Source organism: Cannabis sativa, chromosome 3 (genome assembly GCF_029168945.1).
Source record: "Cannabis sativa cultivar Pink pepper isolate KNU-18-1 chromosome 3, ASM2916894v1, whole genome shotgun sequence".
Classification (NCBI taxonomy): domain Eukaryota; kingdom Viridiplantae; phylum Streptophyta; class Magnoliopsida; order Rosales; family Cannabaceae; genus Cannabis; species Cannabis sativa.
In genome coordinates, this window is record NC_083603.1 from 42847831 (window position 1) to 42868260 (window position 20430).

At 31.0% G+C, this 20430-nt stretch overlaps 1 long non-coding RNA gene across 1 annotated transcript; it reads right to left on the reverse strand.

The window, feature by feature from the left end:
* Positions 1-18631: 18631 nt before the first annotated feature.
* On the reverse strand, positions 18632-19056 carry LOC133035367 (uncharacterized). Its single transcript, XR_009686612.1, has 2 exons — positions 18974-19056; positions 18632-18875 (listed from the first exon to the last, which is right to left on the reverse strand). It is a non-coding gene; the product is annotated as an uncharacterized LOC133035367 (long non-coding RNA).
* Between the last annotated feature and the right edge of the window lie 1374 nt (positions 19057-20430).

Consider the following 20430-nt stretch of genomic DNA (forward strand, 5'->3'; position numbering starts at 1 on the left):
CGAGTCCTGGTCTGTGTCCGGGGCATGTTTCAGGTCCAAGGTCTAGGTTGGGTTTCGAGTCTGAATTCAATTTCAGGTCATGGTTGGGGTTGGGGTCAAGTTTATTGTAAAGAATTTATAATTTTACACAACTTATTAGTACAAGTCAATATCAAACCTAGTATTGTATTGAATAATACTAAATACAATTCAACACAATACAATACAGTATAATTCAATACAATACAATATAACTATTTGGTAAAATTCAATACGCAAGTATACGCAATCGAAATAATAATATAATGATAAAGTAGAGTATCGTTCCCACGAAGATTGGTTATCAATTGTCAATTAGTTAATTCTTTAGTTCTATTTAATTAATAAAAATTATTTGACAGAAAGTAATTAAAATAAGACAATAATTAAAATTAGAAAAATACACAATAATAAAGACAAAGGTTATTATGATATCCAACTATCATTTATTTTACTTCCCAATGCAGTTACCCAGTTTGCCTTCTCCCTATTCAATTGACAAATTGAGTTAAGAAGTTTATAATCTGGTTAAAACTTATAAACCTAACCTATATAAAAACTTCCTATATTCCTATGGTAAGTTTAATCACAAAGATAGCATTAAGTATATCAACTAATAGAATCATACAAATAACCTAGGTACTTTCATTCTAAATCAATTTACATCCATAACAATTAGAGCATATTCAAATCTCACATTCCAAAATTTTGATTTATTTTCATAAGTAATAATTATAGATGGTCAGTAAATAATTGTAGAATTAAAACAAATTGTATGGAATTGAATTAAAAGAAGAAAAAGAAATTGAACAACTACATTAATCCATAAAATAAATTCAAGTGGTTCACATAATAATTCTTAAAAATAATTAACTACTAGAAGTCATTCTAAAACAATAGAGATTTAATTAAAAACATAAAAGATAGAAGTGAAGAGATAGAAAACTGTTTAGAGTCCTCCAATGGTGCCTTCTCCTCCTTGCCCTCCTTCTATGCTGAGAATTTCTCTAAATTTTTGAATGATGTCAAAGCTTTGCGTTTAGCCTTCTTTAAATGGAGCCAAAATTTGAGTTTCCCAAAAACACTATGTTAGACTTTTTATTTGGGCTTACATTAAATTTTATTGGTTTTATTAAAACTTGGGTTGATTAGATAGTTCTTTGCTGTGTTAGCCCATGTTGTTGGTGATCAATTGTTAATGGGCTTAGCATCTGTGTGTAAAGTCTAGGTGAAGCAGAAGTGTGGGCTTTTTCTAGTTAACTGAAGCCTTTGATGAGCAGGCCCAGTCCAACTAGGGTTTTGTAGCTAAGTCCCCTCCCTAACTCTATAAATACATATTGTCTCATCACAATTGTATACCTTTTGATAATCAGATAAATAAACTGCTTCTGATTTAGAGATCTAGGGAGGAAGACTTAGTTGATAGTATTGCACTATCAAAGTGGAGTAACTGCTGTGGATCAAACAGAGATAATTGCTATGGATCAATCAGGTACACATACCTAATTATTATATATTACTATTGTGTTCTATGCTATATACAAATAGATCTTAGGTTTATTATTAATTTTTCTAACATGTGGTATCAGAGCCTATTATATATGATTTAGAACCTATAATTAGTATAATTAATTTGTATATGTTAATTATCCATAATTACATATTAATTTTGTTATTATTTTATGTTAAATTTTTTGTTTATAAATCTTAAAACTTTAGAGGTTTTATTCATCGTTAAATTCTCTTTCAATTGATATATTATATGCATGAAATCATTATGTATATTATGAGAATTTTAAGTTTAAAGTTTTAGGGTTTATATATATATATTTTTTATGAAATTAAATTTAGGTTTTTTGATTCTATTGTTTATATACTAAAATTGATGGTGCAAATCTCATTACCAACTAATTTACAATGTTTCTACATCGTTTAATTTGAATTCGGCTGCAGCAAAAATCAAAATCGGGCACTTTTTTTTGTTCTTAGTTTTCGGATTGAACACAATCCGATCGAGACCCATATCGTCATTTATACCCGAAATTAATACAATAGATCAATTAGAAATTTCATCCCGAGCAAAACCCATCGAAAATTGCAAGTTTTCGTCGTGGTTTTTGCCCGGAATTCGTCCAGACCCGACTGCGCACGAACCGGGTCGCGCGACCCGCCTGGAGATCCGGCTGGAGGAAGAAGATGGAGTCCAGCTGCAACGCCCACTCGCACAGCCGGCGCGTGGGGGCGCGTGCGGCACCGCCAAGTGTCGTTTTTCGACGTTTTTTTTTCCAGCGTCCTTAAAATTTAATTTCTGATTTTTCTATGATTTTTAATTAATTTTTTGACTCCATTTAATAATTATTATTATTTTAATGATAATTATGTAGTTAAAAAAATTATTAAAAATATTTTTTGATGATTTTTCGAAATCTGTCAATCATAGAAATTTTTTGGGTTTCTTCTCGTTCCATATGACATAGTCACTCTCTTGTTTAATTTATCTTGACTATGTAATCTCCACCAATATTCTTTATTTCACATTTTTCCATTATTTGTTGTTCTAAAATTTTAAAACTTGATTGTTTGATGTAAAAATAATGTGTTATGGTGGACACTTTATTTTTTATTATCAATATATTACAAGCAATTTATATATAACTTTTTAGAAATTTGGTTGAAAATTATTAAATTTTTAATGATTATTTTATCACCGAATTTCATATGTTATAGAAAATATTTATTTTAGTTGGCTATATGTGTAATTACTTGCCCAAAGGTAGTAGTTATATATATTAGTTCACATTCCATGAAGTGAGTTAATATTAAATGTGTATATTTTAATTATTTGCCCAAATGTAATAATTTAAATATATAAATTTATTATTATTTTTTGCTTGAATTAATACATATTTTTAAGAAATTTATTTGCCCAAAGGTAATAAAATTCTTAAATGATATGTATTTTTTTCTTTGTTGTTAACTTCATGAAGGTAGATCATGTGTGTGTTATATTCTCACCCCAAAGGGGAGTTTATAATGACCAGTTGACTCTACAATATTTTCTAATGCATTGCTCATATTGCTTATTCAAGTTTTAATTTTTTGGATTTTTTGGTCTCCTTTTTGCGAACAACAATAACGTTTTTATCTGAATTCTGAATGCTTTCAACTTTAAGACATGGAAACGAGATGTGAAAATTACTTTAGGCATAATAGATTTGGACTTATGCTTTCGAGAAGAAAAATCTGCTGATCTTATACTAATATCAGAATTGTTCCCCAAAAATTCTTCATGCACAATGGAAAAATTCAAATCATCTTAGTCTCATTGCTATGAAACGTTTAATTCCTGAACATCTTTTGGTAGTTTGCCAAACACCACAAATGCTAATGAGTTTTTCAATGCTGTAGAAAAACTATATGACACTGGTGAAAACGCTGAAGCTGGACATTCTATGGATAAAATGACAACCATTCAGTTTGATAAATCAAAGGAGTGCTAGATTTTATTTTGAAAATTATTATTCTTCAGTCCGAGTTGAAAGATCATAATATTTCTCATCCCGACTTTTACACTATTCTTCAAGTTCTTCATGAACTTCCTACCTCTTTTAGATTTATCAAGACAGCCTAAACACTTATAATAAAACATGGAGTTTTAGTGATCTAATTTCTCAGTGTGTAGCTGAAACAAGCAAGCTAACAAAATGAAAAGAATGAGTCTTCTCACTTTGTTTCTCAACTGAAGCCCAACAAAGGATAAAGAAAATATGAAGAGAAACAACCACAACCAGAGGCTAAGGGATTTCAAGAAGATAAGTGAGAGGGAGTCAATGCTTACAGTGGGCACTTATATTGGAGTTGACGTTATTTATGTTGGCACATTAATTCTTGAATTACCGTTTAGTGTTCAGATTGTTTTGAATAGTACTTTCTTGATTCCTACTTTTAAAGTAATTCAGTTTCGCTTCCGCTTTTAGTTAAACAATGATTTTCTTTTCGTTTTCCCAATTAAAGTGTTGACATTATGTTTGACTCCGAATAATTGGAAACTGTTTTTACTCTGATATTCTTTTCAAATTATCATTGACTTCCTTAGCTTCTTTTTTCAATGCTGTGAATATTGTGGGTAAGAAATCTTATATTAAGATAACATCCTTATTATTATGGCACGATATATCGGGTCATATTTCTAAAGAAAGAATTGATCGATTCCTTCTAGATAAAATTCTTCCTCCTGTTGATGTTTCTGGTTGGAATACTTGTGCTGATTGTACTTGTGAAAAATTGACTAAAATAAGAAAGCAGACTGCTAACTATAGTCACTCTTTATAAGAGATTATCCACAATGACATCAGTGGACCTTATTCCACCACGTTGTGTAGAAACAAGTATTTTATAACTTTTATCGATATTTTTTTTTCTTCTTTCTTCTTATGGTCTCACCTACCTGATCAAAGACAATCCAACGCTTTTGATAAAGTCAAAATCTTTCGAAATGTTCTTGAGAAATAATTGGGCAGAGTCATAAAATTTGTTCATTTTCATCGCGGAGGAGAATATTCTGGTTGTTATTCAGAATCTAAACAACACATGAGGCCTTTTGCTGAATATTTTCCAAAAAATTGTGTAGTTTCTCAATACAATATGTCAGCTTCACTAAGCAAAATGGCGTTGCTAAAACGAAAAAATCGCACTCTCATGGATATGGTTAGAAGTATGATGCGTAGATCAAATCTACCAGAATTTTTATGGGGTGAAGCACTTATGACTGCAACTTATATTTTAAATCATGTTCCCAGTAAATCTGTTCATAAGACCCCTTTTGAGTTGTGGACTGGGCGGAAGCCTAGTCTGAATCATCTTCGTGTATGGAGTTGTCCAGCTGAAGTACAGATTTATAATCCTAATTTGAAAAAGTTAGATCCGAGAACAAATCGCTGTTATTTCATTGGTTATCCAATGCGCTCAAAAGGCTATCGCTTTTACTGTCCTACTCGTGGTACGCGAATTGTTGAATCTCAGACTGCTAAATTTTGATGTTGCTGAAAATATTCATTCACCATCTCTTGAAATGGGGAGTCATCTAAAGGAATTTTTATTCCTATGTCTTTTTCAAGAGATGATAATAATAGCAGTCTTATTCTTACTCTAGTTGATAACGCTCCCATTGTTGATGAATTCATTCCTCCCGATATCGAAGATGATGAGGGTTCTATTATTGATGAAGGGCCTATTAATGAAGAAGCTCCTGTTGTTAATGAGGATCCTGTTATTGAAGAAATTCCAATTGTGGAATATGTCATTCAAAATGATAGTCAACAAATAGAGGTTATTCCAAAAGTACCTCCTATATGGAGATCTCAAAGACAAAAGATGTCAATAAGGTGTGATGATAATTTTATTTACCTTGGAGAAGGTGAATGTGATCTTGGTCATTTTGTGGAACCTCTTACTTATAGTGAAGCACTTAATTGTCCACATTCTTCAAAATGGATAGAAGCTATGGATGATGAGATTAAGTTCATGGACAAAAATATTGTATATGTGAAAGTTAGTTCTATTACCTGATGGTTTCAAACCAATAAGTTGTAAGTGGATTTTAAAGGCTAAAAGGGATAAAAAGGGACAAATTGAAAGGTTTAAAGCGTGTTTAGTGGCTAAAGGCTTTACTCAAAGAGAAGGTATTGATTATACTCAAAATTTTCTCACCTGTTTCCACTAAAGATTCATTCAGAATTATTATGGATTTAGTTGTGCACTCTGATTCAGAGTTGCATCAAATGATTGTTAAAACTATTGTTCTGAATGGAGAATTGAGTGAGCAAGTTTATATGTCTCAACTTAAAGGCTTCGAGGAAAATAGAAATGACAATTTAGTTTGCAAATTGAAATGATCTATTTATTGTCTCAAGCAAGCATCTCACCAGTGGTACTTGAAGTTTAATAAGGTTGTGACACTGTTGGGTTTCATCGAGAACAAGTTTGACTAGTGTATTTATATGAAGATCAGTGGGAGTCATCATATTTTTCTTGTTCTTTATGTAGACGATATTTTACTTGCCAGCACTGATTTGTCATTACTAAATGAGACCAAAAATTTTATGTCTTCCAATTTTGATATGAAAGATCTTGGAGAGGCATTCTATGTTTTGGAGATTGAGATTTATCATGATAAGAATTGAAAATTTCTTGGCTTATCTCAAGAAGCTTACATTAATCGTGTGCTCAAAAGGTTCAACATGGATTGTGTAAAGCTGGTTCTGTTCCTATTCTGAAAGGGGACAAGTTCACTAACCAACAATGTCCTAAGAACGACTTGGAAAGAGGAGCAATGAAGAACATCCCTTATGTAAGTGTAGTAGGGAGTTTGATGTATGCTCAGGTTTGCACTCGACCTGACATAGCTTTCGTAGTCAATGTTCTTGGGAGATATTTATCTGGTCCTGGCCATGATCATTGGGTTGCAGTCAAGAAAGTTTTGAGATATTTGCAAAGAACGAAGAGTTTTATGCTTGTGTATAAGCATGTTAACAATCTTCGAGTTGTTGGTTATTCAGATTCAGATTTTGGTGGTTGAGTAGATGATTTAAAGTCAACTTCTGGCTATATTTTTACTTTGGCAGGTGCTGCTATTTCTTGGAAGAGTGTTAAACAGACTTTGATCACATCATCTATTATGTATGTGTAACGTCCTCGCTTCAAGCCTCCATTGGGTCCTTACACCCACGGAATGAATGGCTCTTATACACGAGTACGTCACTTTGGCTGCTTCATGGACAGATGACTGACCCTACAGACCAACACGAGTGTTTCCAGCGTGCTTTGTCCTCACTCGCACGCTTCCTGGGAAAACTTCCCAGGAGGTCACCCATCCTTAAATTACTCCATGCCAAGCACGCTTAACTGTGGAGTTCTTTCGTGATGGGCTACCGAAAAACAAGATGCACCTTGTTGATATAGGTAGTACCAATCAATCCATTTAAGCCCTCTTCAACTGTGTAGTCCCATACCTACACAGTCTCATAATCATCCCACTTGACCTTCCCCAGGCGGTGTGGGATTGCACAGCTTACCCGGTGTTTCCCCTTACGGATCACGGGACTACTGACTGTCACAATCACCCCCCCTTACGGGGTCCGACGTCCTCGTCGACCACACTTCCGGCTGGGTCAAGGCTCTGATACCATTTGTAACGTCCTCGCTCCAGGCCAAGCACGCTTAACTATGGAGTTCTTTCGAGATGGGCTACCGAAAAACAAGATGCACCTTGTTGATATAGGTAGTACCAATCAATCCATTTAAGCTCTCTTTAACTGTGTAGTCCCATACCTACACAGTCTCAGAATCATCCCACTAGACCTTCCCCAGGCGTTGTGGGATTGCACAGCTTACCCGGTATTTCCCCTTCGTGTTGGTCTGTAGGGTCAGTCATCAGTCCATGAAGCAGCCAGAGTGACGTACTCGTGTATAAGAGCCATTCATTCCGTGGGTGTAAGGACCCAATGGAGGCTTGAAGCGGGGACGTTACAGTATGCTGAGTTTGTTGCATGTTATGGGGCATCTTTGCAAGCCTTGTGGCTGAAGAATTTTATTTCGGAGATACGAGTGGTTGATCCTATTTCCTCTCCTATACTAATCTATTGTGATAATAATATTGTTGTTTTCTTTTCAAAGAATAATGAGATTAGTAGTGTTGGGTTTTATGCCCTAAATAAAACTCATTTCATATAATCAGATTTACTTATTAATAAAGATCAGAAATAACATTTTATGTTGCATGGTTCACATGATTTATTTCATGATTATATGTATATAATGTATGAATTCTTTTTAAGTCCAGAACATATGAGTTGGTTAAAGATTATAGTGTTGTCAGCACAGTGGAATATAATCTTTATTATATGTTCAAAAGTTGATTCCCTGATTTGTCAGAACACTAGATTTAGACTGACATGGTATAATCAGCGATAGGTATTCTTACACCTTGAAAAAGTGTTATGTCTTTTCCAGGACATTGGCAAAGTTTACCAGTATCGGATGCATGGAGTATGCATTGGAATGGACCAATATTGAACTTTGAATTAGATTTTGAAACTTACCGTAAATATCTATTCAATTCAATATCATAAGTTGATCCTAGATCACATGATCGAAATCCTGATATGGTTAGGCTCAATTTCAAGAGTATTATTCGTGTTCTTTGATTTGTTAGTTAAGCCTAGTTTTGTATCAGGGTGATACGTACATTTTGGGAACACGGTAATGCAATTGAGTGGGAGCGCTAACATAAATATGGAATCTATAGCTTCTATTTGGCAAATAGAAGTAAAGGATGATTTCCTTCGAGCTTAACCAAACGAAGATAAATGGTGGAGATCTCATTTCACTTAGGTGAAATATCATTTATACAGGGTTAAGTGTTTTAAGGATAAAATACATTGTAGGGTGTTACGGTAATTTAATCCCTTTACAGTGTAAATCATCTATATAGAGGATCATTGATCACATTAGGGTTATAACAATGGATAACTAATGACGTGTCTATATCGTGGAACATATAGAGCGTTTCTATATGACTGAGAGTGCAATTCCAAGTTCTAAGTGTGGATTCAATGAGTAATTAATAAGTTAGGAAATTTACTTGGTAAATTCGGTTCGACTTATTGGAAGCTCGGTTATATAGACCCATGGTCCCCATACTAGTTGAGGTCATACTGCTTGTAAGACTCAGTTAATTGATTTTAATTAATCAATTATAATTCTAAAAGTTAGACTATGTCTACTTTATGAATTCTCACAGTTTAAGGATGAAATCGTAAAGAAAAGGGTTTCTAGGTTTAATTATTAATTAAGAGACTTTGTATGTCTAATTAATAATTATTTTAAATGACAATATTATTTAATAATCTATTTTAGTTATTAAATAATTAGTTTTGGCATTTAAATGATTAGAATTGGAAAAATGGCATTTTTGGAGAAATAGAAATAAAATTGAGGAAACTGCAAAATCCAAGTGAGGCCCATTTCCCTCTATGGCCGAGCACTCCCTTTGTGTTTCCCAATTATTATTTTTATTTTTTAATTACCATATAATTGCTAATCAAAGCCTAGCTATAATAGGAAAGTGGTGGATCACACTAAATAAGGCAGTTAATTGATTACACAGTAATTAAGGAAACTGTTTTATTTGGAAAGTTGTGCTCTCCCTTTTCCCTATATAAAGCAACCTTGCTCTCTTCTCTTGAATGTAAGATCAGCCACGAAATTAAGAGAGAAAAGAGAGAGAATTTTCGAAATCCTTGTGAGATGAGTAGTGCCCACACACATCAAGTGGTATCTCAATCATAGTATGGAAGACTATGGAATTTCTACATCAAAGAAGGAGAAAAGAAGATCCAGGTTCAGATCTTGGTGATGCTCTGCTACAGAAAGGAATCAAGGGCTAGAGATCTGAACGGAAGGAGTCATATTATTCCGCTGCACCCACTGTAAGGTTTTCTAACTTTATATGTGTTTATTTTCATTGTTTTAGAATTCATATTAGGTTGTTAATCCAACATACTTGTTAGTAAATCTAGATCCTGGTAAAATAATTTCCAACAAGTAGTGCTTCCAAATATAAGGAAATAAAGTATCTCACTATTAAAGACTTGGTTAAGAAAGGAGACATTGTGATAGAATATTGAAAGACCAAGTTGATGTTTGCAGATCCTCTAACCAAAGGATTAAGTGCCATATTGTTTGATAAACATGTTTTTTGATATAGGCATTTTATAATCTTTTGCTCCTTTGGGTTAGTGGGAGTTTCTTGCTTTATCTTTTGAGATTACATTTATATGTATTTTACTTGTTGATGTTATGAACTACTTTGTGGGCCAATACTTTTTTGATTATTGGATGTTTATGCTTTCAGTTAGGCTTTGTTATATTCTCGAGAATAATTGAATTGAAAGCATGTAGTTCATATCTTGTTGTGATCATTGTATTTTAAGTATATTTACTAAAAGACAATGATATTTTGTTGGCTTAATATTTTAAGCAAGTTTAGTGACACTTACTTATTTATTAAGTAGTGTATGTTTAATTTCACTGGCTTATTTATTAAGCATCACGGTATCAGTGAAATTGAGGACTGATAAGGATATTATGTTATTTTAAATTGATCACATGTTGAACATAATTCCTTACCACACTACTAGACTTATTGACCATGTCGATTTAATACTTTGGTATTTTGTGATTATGAATGTCTTTTGTTGAGTTAAAAACAATATGATTGTCATAGTTCATTATCAAAGGTTAAATTGGACCGGTATGTTGAGATGTTATCAGAGAACTATCATTTTTAAAGTGGCCACAAATGTTTTCCTGTTGTTCAACCCATGAGTCGTTTTCAAACAAAATTATTTTGATATATAATATATATGTATTAAAATTAATGTAGCCCAAGTGGGAGAATGTTAGACTTTTTATTTGGGCTTACATTAAGTTTTATTGGTTTTATTAAAACTTGGGTTGATTGGATAGTTCTTTGCTGTGTTAGCCCATGTTGTTGGTGATCAATTGTTAATGGGCTTAGCATCTGTGTGTAAAGTCTAGGTGAAGCAGAAGTGTGGGCTTTTCTAGTTGACTGAAGCCTTTGATGAGCAGGCCCAGCCCAACTAGGGTTTTGTAGCTAAGTCCCCTCCCTAACTCTATAAATACATATTGTCTCATCACAATTGTATACCTTTTGATAATCAGATAAATAAACTGCTTCTGATTTAGAGATCTAGGGAGGAAGACTTAGTTGATAGTATTGCACTATCAAAGTGGAGTAACTGCTGTGGATCAAACAGAGATAATTGCTATGGATCAATCAGGTACACATACCTAATTATTATATATTACTATTGTGTTCTATGTTATATACAAATAGATCTTGGGTTTATTATTAATTTTTCTAACAGGCTCGCCAGCCTTCCTTGGGCTTAGGTGTGGCTTGGCTAGGGTCTGTGATTTTGTTACTGCGATTAGATTTTTGCAAATGTAATTAGTTTTGTCTCTGCGATATGATTTTGAGTGTCTTTTGTTTAGGTTATTGCGATTAGTCTTGTTTCTGTGACATGGTTTTGTTTTGTTTTATTTGTTGTTGGTTCCTCTTCTTTGTTCTTTGATGTGTTGCCATCAAATTGTTGTTAGTGGTTAAAAAAAAAATATTTGTGGCTAAAGGAGTTGTTAGTAGTGATGTTACGTACCTTGCACAATAGTTGAGTACTCAAGTTAAAGGGCTGAATAAACTGCTGCAACAGATCTATTGTTGTGTCTTCTGAACGGTGGAGGAAATTGAATATAGGTGTTCTTAAGGTTAACTGTAATGTTGTAATCTTTTTCATTTGACTTTATTTTTGTTTCTTTTGTCAAAACGATATGAGAATCAAGCGGTAATTAGTTGGCTCATTTTTCTGATTCTAATACTGATTGTGTTTTTAATGGGATTGGGTTGTAGACTATTATTTTAATTGATTGTTATTAATAAAATTGGATGATTTCTTAAAAAGTAAAAAGATTAATTATATTTAGGTAATAGAAAAAAAAATAGTAGGGATCTAGGGGAGGAGTAAGCAAATAGAATTAAGAATCGTAATAAAAGGAACTAGTGGCACGTTTACCGTCCAGTATTCAAAATCAAAATAAATTAATGAAAAAATGTAACAGAATAAATGAAAAATAATCGGAATCAATATTCGTAATATGTTGTTTACTAAAACTTCTTGGAAATGAAATGATAGTGATTTATCTTGTTTACTTTGTCAAGAAACATAATTGGAATGCTTAAATTGACTAAATTATTTTTTTGAGTTAAACTATAATCAGGGTCGGCCCTAGGTATAGGCGGGCTAAGCTCGTGCCAAGGGCCTACACCTTTTGGGGGCCAAAATAAAATAAAATTATTAGGCTTTTATTTAAGTAATATTAAGTGTATTGTAAATAACAAATATTCATAGTTTAGTTAGTTAAGGTGTATGACATATTATATAATATCATGGGTTCGAATCCCATAACAATCTTTTTCAATATTTTTTTGGAATAATTACATAAGGCACCATTTTTTGTAAAATATTTACATTTTTACGTTCAAAGAATATTTTTTTACATTTTTACGGTTTTCCAAAAAATAACACGAAAACAACATAAAATCAACAAGAAAACAACATAAAAGTAACATGAAAATAACATCAAAAAAACAACAAAAAATTAACAACAAATGAACAAAGTTTCAACATAAAAAGACCGTATTTTATGTAAATAAAATCAAAAAAATCGTAAAATTATTTAAAATTCTGTGAAACCGTATTTTTGTTATTTTTTTGTTGTTTTTGTGCATTTGTGAAATTAACCCTATTTTTTTATATATATTTTAGAGGGCGCCAAAATCAAATTTGCCTTAGGTCCATATATTCTCAAGGTCTGCCCTGACTATAATATATAGTAGGGGTAATTCCATAAATATGGAAAAAAAAATAAAGCTAGTTTAGATAAATATGGTAAGGAAACTTAAATAGAAAAAATAAGTTATTTAAAATAAAAACTTAACATATATGAGATTGAATTACCATGAAAGATATTAAAATTCCCATCATATTTTTTTTTAAAAAAAAAAAAAAAAAACAAATGAAACTACAGTGATCGCCAAAATTGTCACCAGTACTGAAAAAGGCACCGGAGTTTGTTGTCGGCACCAGAAAAATCGTTGGAGTTGTTGACGCCATTAGGAAAGTCGCCGAAATTTCTGCTAGCACCGAAAAGTCACTGAAATTGGCATTGTCGCTAGAAAAATTACCAGAAAAATCACCAATGCCAATTCCAGTGACATTGCTAATTCTAACGAATTTTCCAGATTTTGCTATCGGTACCGGAAAAGTCGTTGAAGTAACTATCGGTGTCAAAAAAGTCGTCGGAGTTGCTACCGATGCCATAAAGTCGTCAGAATTGGTATTGTCGTCAGAAAAATCACCGAAAAAATTACCAAGAAACTGGTTTCTTGGTATTTTTTTAGGCGAATATGCCAATTCTAATGACTTTTCTAAAGTTTGTTGTCGATGACTGATAAATCGCCGGAGTAGCTGCCAGTGTCAGAAAAGTCGTCAGAATTGGCATTGTCACTGGAAAAATCACCAAGAAAGTGGTTTCTTCATCGAGAAACCAGTTTCTTCATCGAGAAACCAGTTTCTTGGTATTTTTTCAGTAATTTTTCCAGCGACAATGCCAATTTCGACGTATTTTTTCGTGTCGGCAGCAACTCCAACGACTTTTTTGGCACCGAAAGCTACTCTGGTGATTATTTCGGCACCGGCAGCAAACTCCGACGACTTTTCCTACACCAGTGACAAATAAAACTACCTAAACAAATAAAAACATTAAATAGGGGATTTAAAAACCTAATTTACATATATATATGGCATATCAAATACCATAAAAAGACCTAAAATAAAAAAATACTATATAAATTGGTCAAACTTAAAAGTGTCATATTTAACATAAGAACTTTTGAAATCCCATAAGTATAATCTATATAATAATTTATTAAAAAAAAAACCGAAAACAAAATTACAAAGATAGAAATTATGGTAATTTTTATTTTTTTTTAAAATATATATATAGCAAAAACTACGTGCGAGGCACGTATATTAAATTTTATGCTAGTTTTTTTCTATGTTATTTGAAAGTGATACAATAAAAAATTAAAGAAAAAATATTATTAGTTATTAGGTGAGATTATTTGAATAAAGAACAATAAATAATCAAGTAAAAATCAAAAATAATTATTTGAATAAAGAATTCAATATACACAGTTATATATATGAATCTCATTAATCAAAAAGAATTATTGAATATATGAACAATAATTTGTCACGCTATATGTTTCTCAATAAAGAAATCCACCTCCTCATAGTCAAAAATAAACAATATTTGTAATACAGATCTTTGTAATGAAGTACCTAAAAGAAACAAAACTTCAGTTAGCATAATTGGAAAAGGTTTAAGTGAACTAAATAATGACTAAGAAGATCTAAATTACAAAATGAAAATAACATGTCTATATGAGTATGATTCTATTGCTATATGAGCATAATTGATCTAAGAGAAAATAGATAAACCTATAAACATATAAATATACTTAATATTAATTTTGACAAAGAAACAATTCAATTATAAACAATTCTAAATATCAGCTTGACAATTTCAACACACTAATTACTCATAAATAACCATAATGTATACATCATGATAATTTTATATTATTTGATATCAAATGATAGAGATTATTGAGGTTTTCAGCCATGGAAAACACACTATGATCAAAAAGTAATGCTCATTAATTGTATATTTCAAAGAAACCCTAATTTCCATGAATGTCCCTAATAATATATAAACAATAAAGTTGTAAATTAAAAAAAAAAAAGTTGCAAAATTTCATTTAATAAAAGAAATAGAACAAATTGAAGATTTATACAATACTGGAATTTGAACTCTTAGAGGCCATTAGCGAAGGGGCGAAACTCGTTAGATCTCCTAGTTGAACACTACCTTAAAAAAAAATTAAATAATGTGGAGGTTTTTTTATGTGTTTCTGCTTCGATATGTTCTTTTAAAACACCATAAATTGTAAAACAAGCCTAACAGTTGCTTAATGTTTCCTTAGCTTTAACGTGGCACCCACTTCTTAGATTGGTTTTTTTATCTTGTATATTTATGTATCTTTGAGATTTAAAGGAAAAGGCTCTATTGCCTGCCTTGAGATTTAAACCATGTTTGATTTTCTTATTATTTACAGGGTCGGCATGCTTTGGTCTATGATATAAATACAGCAAATGAGACTTGGGAGTGGGTTGACCTTAAGGAGGTAACAATTGTGTTTTAAAATCTTGGTTCCTGAACAATGTTTCAAGATACAAGTATGATGATTTGGCTTCAAACTTGGGTTTTTTATATTATAGACGATTTGTTCCAAAATATAATAGAACTAACCAATTTAGGTTAATGATCTGGCTTCTGATACGTCCATATTAAAGTTGATTGGGGGTGTGCGGTTCTGTAAATGCTATGAAATAATTTTGTAGTTAGTCTGTGAATATTGCAATGAAAGTGTTGGTTTGACTTGACAATTTTGTGGTTACAACTTACAAGAATTCTTAACAAGGTTGTTGAATAGTAAACCAATATAAAACTTATTTTACTCTGTTGAATAATATGAAAGATAATTCTATTTTTCACCATGTTTAAAAATAAATACAAATTTGATGAGCATATTACTTTTTTTTTTTTTAATTGAGAGTCTCAGAGTATCAAATCCCGTGTTGTTTTCTTTATAAATGGGTCGTGATTCTCGAATATTTAGCATCAAATATCAGTTCAAATATTAATGGGATTTGTTTTATTATATATAAATAATATTTTATTATTTTATTAAATAAAAATAAAAAAGTCACCCATGAATTTCTCATAAACTAAGAATTTCAGTTATATAGGCACACTTTATATAAATAGATATATATTATTTTGAGCAATTTGCGGCGAAACCCCCTTATGTTTTGATTTTTATACACTTAACCCCCTTATCTTTATTTTTGGTGGCAAAACCCCTTTATGTTTTAATTTTTATACACTTAACCCCCTTATCTTTTTTTTTGTGGCAAAACCCCCTTATGTTTTAATTTTTATACACTTAACCCCCTTATCTTTTTTTTTGGTGGCAAAACCCCCTTATGTTTATTTTTCTTTGCAAATTTGACACGCCAGTTAAATATTACCGTTAAATATCAACTGGATGACCATTGTATACACCTTTGTATATGTAACGGTAAAACTTCGAAGTCGATACAGTAGTAATCCAGTTAGTATTTAACGGTAATATTTAACTAAAACTTTAAATTTGCAAAGAAAAGTAAACTGAAGGGTTTTGCCACCAAAACAAAAGATAGAGGGGTTAAGTGTAAAAAATTAAAACATAAGGGAGTTTTGCCACCAAAAAAAAAAGATAAGGGGGTTAAGTGTATAAAAATTAAAACATAAGGGGGTTTTGCCACCAAAAATAAAGATAAAGGGGTTAAGTGTATAAAAATCAAAACATAAGGGGGTTTCGCCGCAAATTACTCTATTATTTTTAGTGAAATCTTACTCTGAAAATATTACACTTTAGGATAAATATAATATGTATTTTTAAAATAATAGAAAATATAGAAATTTTTCTTAATAAATAATAACTATTTGTTTTTAATAAACTTCAAAATTATATTAAAATATAAATTTGAAAAAAATAAATTACTTCTGAATTAATAATTAATTTTTTATGTTTCTTTCAAAAAAATATTATTATTCACGTGCTCAAATATATTAAAAAAAATATTAATAATTATAGTTTTTTTTTGTTGTTGGGGTAACCGATAAAGGTTAAAATAACAAGGGTAACAAAAGTTACACAAAAGGTGAGGAGGTTTCTTTCTTCCAAGAAAGTTCATTGTCTATCCTAAAGGCATGCTTAGCCAATCTATGAGCCTCAACAATAAAGTTGTTACGAATGAGAGAGAGATGCCTCAGGAAAACTAGACAATAAAACTTTAATATCAGAAAAGATAACTCCCAGTTCATGTAAATACAATGTCAGACCCTCCAAAGTTGAGACCAGAGAAAGTGAATCAGAAAAAATCCTCTCCACGGGAAGTCCCACATCTTGAGCCCAACGCAAATCTACTAGTAACGCAACTGCTTCTGCCTGGAAAACTGAAAAAAGACCTGCAACCGAAATAGTTTAAAAACAATAAGTACTTTTAATTTTTTAAAATCGAAAATACTATATTAGCACAATAATAATGTTGCCAACTAATCACTTTTTAAATAACCTGTTCTATTAACATGTCTATAATAATTTTTTTAAAAGGAAACCGATACGGGTTAAAATAACAAAGGTAATAAAGTTACGCAACCAGAGGAGGATTTTCTTCCATCTAAACCAGTCATTATCTATCCTAAGAACTAGACAATAAAATCTTAATATTAGAAAAACTTCAAAATTGAGAGTTGTCACTTCCGCCCTACTAATAGAATACCTATAAAATAAAGAGAGAAAAATTAATACATAATAAATATTTAATAAAATATGAAATTTCCCTTACAACTAAGATAAAATAAAATAAAATATGTATTTTTTTATAAATAGTCACATAGAATTCTCTTATGTAAATACTAGAACTTATCTAATCTCATCTCCATTGTTGACGGTGAATACACTACATTTGATGTGTTATTATAAGACCAAACTCACCTTACAAAATAAAACTAGCCATATAATAACTTTACAAAACCAAAAAACTATCCATGTTAGCCTTACAAAACTAAAACTAGTCATATTGACCTTACAAAATTAAAACTAACCATACTGGCTTTACAATTCAAAAAACTAGTCATACTAGCCTTACAAAACTAAAAACTAGCTATACTGACCTTACAAAACTAAAAAAACTAGCCACATTGGTCGTACGAAAGAAAACTAGCCACATTGGCCATACAAAAAAAAAAAAAAACTAGCCACATTGGCCTTACAAATCAAAAAAAATAAGTCACTTACAAAACTAAACATATTGCCTTACAAAATCAAAAAGCACATTAGCCATAAAAACTAAAAGTCGTATTAATCATAATTAAATAATTTAAAAAACTATCCAAAATAAAATTATTTAATATAGAAATTATTATATACAAGAACATATACAAAAAATAATAAATAATATAAATACTCAAAAAAGTATTCAATATTATTAATCAAAAAAATCAATAAAAAGTTTTAAGACAACATAAAACTAGTAAACAAAATCATTAATGAGAATAAAATTAATTAATACAATTAATAAAATTATATAAAATGGTAATAAATATGCTTTTTGAAATGTAATTTATTTGACTATAGATATTAAATTAAAAAATAAATAATAATAAAAAGCATTTAATAGCTATTTAATTTGAATTAAAATAAATCTTTGTGTAAAAGTCTGAGAAATAAAGGAGTGATTTAAATTATATTAAATTTAATACCATGCAATCAAAATTAAATGAAAAAAAATTGATAAATTAATACTGACAATAAAATTAAAATTGAAAAGGAATAAAATACTAATTATTACATTGCAATACAAAAAATACTTCAAATATTAAAAACAACAAAAAAAAAATGTTTAAAAAGTAATTTAATACTAATTAATAACATATTGAACTAAAACATGGTCATAAAAATTCAAAACAATTAATACAAAAAAAAAACTGTCAAATAAAACACAAACTAATTATAAATGTTATAAATAAGAGTAATTTGCGGCATAAATACCTAAGTTTTATGCCGAGTAACAGATAAATACCTAAGTCCTATTTTTGGCGGTAAAAATACCTTCCGTCACTACTCTGGAACTTCCGTAGGTACCTCTCCGTTAGGTTACATATAAGTGTCCATGTGTCATCTTCACATTGGTCCACATCATTTAATTATTATTTTTATTATTTAAAATTCATTATTATATTTAAAAATCATTTTAAAATAAATTAAATAAAAATTAAAATTAAACATGATTATAAATCTAAATACACAAAATAATAATAATATTAATAAAAAACCTAAATCTTCATCTCCCTCATCGTGTTTACCATTGTTTTGCATCCCAAACCCAGAAATTTTTCTCACCCAAAAATCTCAAAAAAAAATTCCTCAACCAAACCCAGAATACAAATACATATAAATTGGAGACTGAAAAACTAAATTCCAATAGCAAAACCTCAAAATCTTCCAATCAAAGCTTCTAGTCAAAGAGAATGAAAATCATATCATCCTGAAAGTACAAAACAATACATAACACAACATTAGTGAAAATTCAAAAGATCACTAAACAATCAAAACCAAACAGCTTAATAAAGAAAAAAAACTTACCTCGTCTGATTCTTCTATCTCTTCAACCTTCTCTTCCTTCTTTGACTCCGCGGCAGTAGCGACAGCACAAATTTTCTGGGCAGTAGCGACAGCACAAATTTTCTGGGCAGCATCGGCTTCACCTGCGGGTGCACAGAAAGCAACAGCACCACCACAAATGGGACTGATGCTAGCTTCTCCCTTCCAGATGCAATTAGCGCCGTCAGATCTTTGCCCTTCACCTCAGACAAAAGGAGGTTAATCTTCTCATCCTTTGCCTCAATTAGATCTGGGAATTTTTAGTGGAATTTTGTTTGTTGGGTAGATCTAAATATACCTCAAAATCTAAATGCATCAACCCATCTTCTTCTCTTCAATACCAGGAAATTTTTTTCAGCCAAAGATCTAAAAAAAAAAATTCTCAGACTGAAATTTTCCTCTATCGCCATCCTCCACCGTGATTTCTAGTCTCTATCAGCCATCACTACAAGAATGCATTCTCCCTCCTCACGAAGCTTAACCCTCCAATCTCGAAGCTCGCGCCGAACTGTGGAGGCTGATGATGAAGCAGCAGCAGCCATTGGTGGGGGACCCAGTGGTGCACCTCTATAAGCCATTGTTGTAACGCGATGGTCCAAGAAGAAGAAGGGTAGGAAGAAGAAGAGGACGACGAAGAGGATTCCAATTTTCTTTTGTGTTTATTTGTTAGTTTTAGGTTTTAGGTTTTAATTAATGATTTATTTATTTTAATTTAATTAAAATATGAATATTAAATATTTATTATTTTAATTTTAATTTTTTTTTAGTTTTTAATTTTTAAATTGATTTACAAATAAAAATTAAAAATTAAAAATTAAAATAATCTGGACTAATCACATAGTGACACGTGGACACTAACCTGGCACATAACGGAGAGGTACCTACGGAAGTTCCAGAGTAGTGACGGAAGGTATTTTTACCGCCAAAAATAAGACTTAGGTATTTATCTGCTACTCGACATAAAACTTATGCCGCAAATTACTCTATAAATAAAGAAAAAAATAAATATGCAATAAATATAAAATACCAACCAATAATAAATGTAATTAATATAATAAATAAAATTACCATAAAAAATATAGTATAGGCCAAAACACTCAAAACGCCTCCACTTATTCCGCCACCACCATCGACATCGGAAATTGAACTTCTTCAAGATGGATACCAATCGTTCTTACTCGTCGATCTCACCAAAATGCTGGCGCCACTGATCCCAATCTGGTACTTAAGATTGATTCAAAGAACATCAAAGTTAAAAAACACAGCAGCTAAATTTGAATTAAAAAAGGAAACGAATAGCATAAGTGTACAGAATACACACCACACACCAAAGACAACAAAAGAATACTAAAAGAAATAGCTCAATCACTTAGAAAATCAGTCACTAAAATAAAATAATAACAACAATAAAATAAATTAAAATAGGAAAAGAAAAACTC